Source organism: Jaculus jaculus, chromosome X (assembly GCF_020740685.1).
Source record: "Jaculus jaculus isolate mJacJac1 chromosome X, mJacJac1.mat.Y.cur, whole genome shotgun sequence".
Lineage (NCBI taxonomy): Eukaryota > Metazoa > Chordata > Mammalia > Rodentia > Dipodidae > Jaculus > Jaculus jaculus.
Window position 1 is genome coordinate 92,853,529 of NC_059125.1, and position 7,207 is coordinate 92,860,735.

The 7,207-nt window shown below is 37.7% G+C and overlaps 1 pseudogene; it reads right to left on the minus strand.

The window, feature by feature from the left end:
- Positions 1-4,824: 4,824 nt before the first annotated feature.
- LOC101611822 lies at positions 4,825-5,400 on the minus strand (annotated as a pseudogene).
- Positions 5,401-7,207: the final 1,807 nt, after the last annotated feature.

A 7,207-nucleotide genomic window follows, 5' to 3' on the forward strand; every position in this document is an offset into this window, starting at 1 on the left:
AGCTACCAAAACTTACATCTGGGTCCTCTATTCTCTTCCATTGATCTATATATCTGCTTTTGTGCCAGTACCATGCTGTTTTTGTTACTATGGTTGTGTAATATAGGTTAAAATCAGGTATGGTGATACCACCAGCCTTATTTTTGTTGCTTAAAATTGTTTTAGATATATAAGGTTTTTTCATGCCTCCAAATACATTTTTGGATTGTCTTTTCTATTTATGTGAAGAATGCCATTGGAATTTTGATGGGGATTGCATCAAATGTGTAGATTCCTTTTGGTAACATTGCCATTTCCATAATATTAATTCTTCTACTTCAAGAACAAGGGGTGTTTTTCTACTTCCTCATGTCTTCTGCAATGTCTCACTTTAGTGTTTTGAAGAAAACACAGTAGCATAGGCCAGTAAACTAGAAAGAAGACATAAAGGGAACAGAAAGGGAGGGAGGGACTTAATAGCATGGCATTGTATATATGAAAGTAGAAGAACAGATTAATGGGGCTGAAAAGGCATAAGTAAGGTCAGGGTAAAAGACTGAATAAAGGAAAAGGGGAGGGGGTGCTAATCAAAATCTAAGAGGACATACATAATTCATATAGAAACCTACTTTTTTGAACAATGGAACACAAAGGAACCATAGATTGTTACTAGAAAATTTTCAGTGCCAGGGATGGGATACCTTCCAGTGAGTTGTTGGCCAGGGAGGTCCCTGATACCCCCAAAACATGACAGGCCATTGCCAAGGTCCTTGTTTCCCACCAGAAATAGATGGTAAGACCCTATGGCTTGAGACTCCACAAACTTGGGCTAAAAGGTCACTGAGAAATCCTGTTGGAACTGAGCTGAAAACTTCCTCCATGTAGGCTAGCTGATAGAAAGCTGGAAGAAGACATTCTGCATGCAATTCAATGGAAGAGAGAGAAATCACCAGTGACGACAAACAATAATGGATACTGAAAGCCATATATTAGGCCAGCCAGGCCAAGTGAGCCAACAGGTGCAATAGTGGCATGTCTGTTATGGGGGAAACCAACTGCACTCTAATTTGACTGGATGCCTACTCTATGGGAGGGAATATATCCCTGATAATGAAAACCTATACTAGTTGTAGTCATGAGACAGAGGAGTGTAATGTCTGCTGCTGTCTGGCCAAATGTATATACCATGCTCACAAAACTGCCCAGTAAGCAGTTCTCTTAATGTTCATACCCATATGTTAATGCTGCTCTTACTTTTGTTTAGAGAACCTTCTCTTTTCAAATGGCAGTGACCTTGGGATAACTCAGAAGGAACAATGGTGATGAAAAGTGACAGAGGAATGCTAAGTACTGAAATATCTCAGTCATACCTTCCATGGCTCAGGGTCCATTGCAGAAGTGGTGGAAAGAATCTAAGAGCCAAAAGAACAGTAGGATTTCTTCCAATGTGCTCCTCCAGACACAAAATGGCCTGTATATCACAGTGCCTGACACTAACTACACAAGACCATCATAATAGGAGGAAAAGGTCATGACATCAAAATAAAAGAGAGACTGATTAAAAGATGGATGGGATATGATGGAGAGTGGAGTTTCTAAGGGGAAGATGGGGTGAGGGAGGGAATTACCATGGGGTATTGTTTACAATTATGGAAGTTGTCAATAAAAATTGTATTGGGAATATAAACAATATGCAATGTGTTCATATAATAAAGTTCTCAATAAAATAATAGTAATAAAATTAACAAACCACTGTATTGTCAAAAACAAATCTTTCCTACTAGCAATTTTCATAGGCTCAGTCATTTATTTCTGCATTTAGTGATCCTTCCAAAGGAGGAAATCCATGTTCAACCTGAAACAAATGTTTCTGCCTTAAAAAGAATCTTTAATTTCATTAGCTATAGTCACATAACCACAATTACTTTCAATGAGGCTGGGAAATGTGTAATTATAATTTACCAAAAATGAGAAAAACTCACATACTTGTGAGCATCCCTGATTAATATCATAAATGCTGATTGTGATATCTCATCTTCATTGGTATCTTGATGGGAATGAAAATCATCATGGAAGCACACAAGAAAGGTTTGACTAAGCTGGGAAGGCCTATCCTGAAAGTGAGTAGCACCATTTGATGAGGGGAGGTCCAGTATTGAATCAAAAGGAGAAAATGAGCTGAGAATCACATTCATCTTTTTCAGCTTCCTTACTGAAGATGCAGTATGATCAGCTATATCACACTTTGCTCCAATCCTCATGTCTTTTACACCAAGTCAGTCTGTATCCCCTCAAACTGTAAGCAAAAAATGCTATTACTACTAATAATAAAACATTCCTTCTTTAAGATGAACTTGTTATATATTATGTCAGAGTTTTTAATAATAAATTAATATAATTTATAGGAAAATTAGAAATATAGATAGATGATAGTATCTGTAGAAAATATTAAACTTGATTATTTTTAATACCATTTCTTGGATTTTCAGAAATAAGTTTGAAGTCACAACTCTATGCTACTGACATATTAGGAAGAACAATTAAAGGGCAGCAGTATTGAAGGAAATTGGAAATATGTAGGAGATTAAGAACAGTAAATATGAAAGAATTCATTTGTAGGTGACTGATATGAATCACACCAAACAGATTGCTCAATCTCTTATTACTATTTTCTGAGTAGTGATAAAATTACTGTATCTGGGTTACAGAGAACTTGGGAAGAATTAATCTATTACCTCTTTTCTTACAATGTCCAAATTTTACCCTATTAGTCATTTAACCTATTACCATTTGCTTACCATACACATAGGCAATAATTTGTTTATGTTTCTCTCACAGTAGTAATTCCTTGAAGTGAAGTTAGTGGCAAATAATATAAGTATGAGGCAAAGCATGAGAAGGTGTTTGCATGAATGTATGCCATTCAAACTACAATTAGGTTAACAAACCACTTCTTAGGGTAAAAATAATCAATATATATAACCTGGAAAGATGTGACCAAATGGATATAATGTGAAACATCAAGAGGAAAGTGCTGTTAAAAATATGTTGTTTGGTTGAAAATAACCTGTAAATATTATGTTTTATCAAATAGATCTCATTGTTTATTGAGATACCATAATTTGAGTTGGCTTCAAACAGACCTTATATATCATAACTTTTCACTTTCAGACTTGTTTCCCGCATTCCTTCCCTTCCATAAAGTTCACAATCATCTTGAACATTTTCCTTTTCTAGCAAAAGTCACATGGCATGGTATTCATATTTGAATAAAATATTAGACATTGATAAAATTTTGGAGAAAGAGCTTATGTGATGGTAAATACTGATTGAAAACTGAGAGCTATTTAGAATCATTATAGAAATAAATCTCTGAAAATGATATGAGAGTTTCTAGATTAGGTAAATTGAAATGGGAGGACCCATCCTAATGGTGGGCAGCACATTTCCATTGGCAGGGATCTATTTTTTTTCAATTTTTATTATTAGATATGGACATATTTAGTATGTAAACATCATATATTGGTACCATCCTTTCCCTTCTCCCTGCCCCTTTTCTGAAAAGGCCTTCCTCGTTGGGGATTCAGCTCAACCCCATGAGGATTTTAGGTCATGCATTATATCATTAACTGAATAAAAAAGGAGAAATTAAGCTAAGCTTTCTGTTGCAGTCAGGTTCACATTGCTGGTAGAAATCACCAAACCAAGAGCAGCATGTGGGAAAAAGAGGTTTATTTTGACTTACAGACTTGAGAGGAACCTCCACAATGGCAGGGGAAAATAATGGCATGAGCAGAGGATTGACATCACCCCCTGTCCCACATAAGGTGAAAACAGGAACAGAAGAGTGAGCCAAACACTAGCAAGGAGGAGCTGGTTTTAACACCTATAAGCCTGCCCCCAACACTGCCTCCAGGAGGCATTAATTCCCAAATCTCCATCAGCTGATAACCTAGCATTCAGAACACCTAAGTTTATGGGGGACACCTGAATCAAACCACCACCTTCTACCTCTGACCCTCATAAACTGATAACTATACATGATGTAAAATGCAATATATTCATCCAACTTTAAAAGTCCCTATAGGGTTTTTTAATCAATTCCAATGATGTTCAAACATGCCCATACTCCAAGATCTTTTAATTGATCCACAATACCAAAAAATCTCCCCCAAAAGCCATAATGGCACAGATTAAACATTCATACTGTAAAAGATGGCATTGGGCATAGGAAAGAAATAGTCAACCAACACAAGATTTAATAGGAGATGGAAATATCATGGTTTATTGTCTGTAAGTATAGAAATTGTCAATGAAAAATTAAAAATTTATAAAATAAAAAAAGATTTAAAACAACCAGGGAAATCATTAAGCTCTGTAGCAGCTCCAATTCCCAACAACTCTAGTCAATGACAAATCTCCAAGTCAGATAAGTCTAACCAGCAACAAGTCTATGGCATTCCAATTCCACCCCTCCAGCTAGGCTACTCACAGTCCTGGAAAACTTCATCTGGGGCCAGCAGTTCTCCTTGGTAGACATCTTTTGGTCCCAGCATCTCCATTGGGTCTCCACTGCAACCCACAGTTCATCATCATGGCCTCATGGGGTCTCCATGCAGGAATCCACGTAACCTGCTTCACAATGCCCATGGCCATTTCCAAAACTCAGGTTTGCATTGTAAACTCAATGAATCTCTTTCCTACATGTAGGGTGCCAATTTCTTAATCCAAGGGGTGGTGATAAAGCAGACTTTGAAGAATAGGACACTCCTTTAGCACTCAAGCCCCTTCAAACGAATATCCATTCTTCCTTTTCTTATGGCCCAGCTGGCACATTTATTATCATTAAACACAAGATCTACCCTTTCCCCAACACCAGGAGGCCACCATGCCCACAAAGTCCAAGGCCCCTTGAAACAGGGTCCTGCTTCCATATTTGTGCCATATACTCAAGATTTGGCAGTACCAAGTTTCCCCCAGGGCTGTGTGATTCTGGCTCTTCTGGCTCATCATCTCCATGACAGCTTGTTTCATGGCATGCTTCTGTAGAGCTGGCTGGATTTTCTCCATTTACTTAGTGATAAAGTCTATCTGACTTTTGAAGAAGTCCTTAGCATCCTCAGCTGTCTTTTTCACATAGTAGCCAGCTCCCAAATCAATGAGCTCATGTTCTATGTCATGGAGCCTTCCAGGGATATACATAGAAATCGTCAGTGGGACCAGTAATTCTTTCCCCACATTGTTCTTGTTCAGCACATTCAAACAGTCCCTGGCTTCCACATACTTGGTCTGCACCACCTTGAGATATGCAATGGATGTGGAAAAGAACGCCACTTCCTGGTACAGCTGGTTCCTGAGCATTTCTAGCTGTGGCAGACTCAGCTCCATGATGTTCATCGACTGCACCATGTTGGGAAGGAAGACTATATTGTAGGTCAGCTGGCCCAATCTCGAGGTTGTAATCTATTAATTGCAGGTGAATGAGCAGCAGTTCACCCAAAGATTTTTTTTTTCTTTCTGTGTCATACCCTTCTTCTCACAGCAGTTCATTTCTATGCAAAGCATCCCTGCACAGCTTCTCAGGACATGGGCATAAAAACAAGCTTCTCACACAAACTGCTAGCCCAGTCCAAGTAAAGCTCTTTCTCACCCTTATAAACTAAACCTCACAGTCCATAGTTCTTACCGCAGTCAGGTCTTTCAACTCAGACCAGAATAGTCCATGAAGCTGTACTTAAAGCACTGCAAGGCGTCTCTTAGACCAAGGTTTCAAACCCTTCCACATTCCTCTTGAAAATCAACTCCAAAAGGCCAAAGCCACACAGTCAGGTGTCTGGCAGCATCCCCACTCCTCAGTACCACTTTGCTGTTGCAGTCAGATTTGCATTGCTGATAGAAATCACACAAACAAAAGAGGTTTATTTTTGTTTACAGACTTGAATGGGGGCTCCATGATGGCAAGGGAAAAGGATGGCATGAGCATAAGGTTAACATTACTACCTGACCCACATAAGATGGACAACAGGAACAGGAGAGTGTGCCAAACACTAGCAAGGGGCAGCTGGTTTTAATACTGATAAGCTCACCCCAAACTATTTTACTAGTTTACTAACACTAAACACTGCCTCCAGGGGGCATTAATTCCCAAATCTCCATCAGCTGGGAACCTAGCATTCAGAACACCTAAGTTCATGTGGCACACCTGACTCAAACCACCACACATTCCAGATTCATTATTCTCTGCTTCTTGACTATGGATGAAATTTTACCACCCACCAACTGCTTCTGCCACCATGTCTCACTACCACAATAGATAATCCTCTTGAGCTAATAAGGCAAATAATACCCTATTCTCTGAAGCTTCTTCTAGTTAGGTATTTGGCCACAGCAACAACAAAAGTTACTCATGCAGCCACCTTCTAGTAGTATGAACTTTAAATACACCAGACATTAAATATGTTTGTAAATGAATAAATATTTATAAATAAACTTCATATAATAGTTATTTCTACTCATGTGTATTAATTAAATACCATAATGTAGTGTGATGTTACATTTCCATAGCAGATACTGATCAAAACCAACTACCCTTTTGCTGTCCTCAACCTTCAAAACATCCTAATTTCATGATGACTATTTTTAGATTTGATATATGACAAGGAACATGTATTTAATGTCTTTCTGGTCTTGATTATTTCAATTAACATTCCTTTATTTCAATACATTTGGCTACAAATGACAGAATTTAATTATTTATTTTTAGATAATATTCCACTGCATTTTCTTAATCTGTTCATAAATTGATGGGCATCTAAGCTGACTCCATATCTTAGCTACTGTGAATAGTATAACAGCAAACATGAACATGCAAGTATCTAATTTTCTTTGGATATTTACCCAGAGGTAGGATAGATGGGTCATATAATAGACGTAGTTTTTTTCTTTTTTAGAAACTTCTCAATTGCACTTCATAATAACCAAACAAATTTATATTCCCCAAAACAGTTTACAAGAGGTCATTTTCTCGAGATTCTTTCGTGTGTGTGTGTGTATGTGTGTAATATCTCAATGTAGTTTTAATTTATGTTCCCCCAGATGGCCAGTACTATTTCTGCTGTATTATTGGTTGCTTGTATTTATTCTTTTGAAGGGTTTGTTCAGATCATTTGCTCATGATATTAGTTGGATTACTTTGGTTTTGTTGTTGAAGGGTTTTATTTTATTCCTT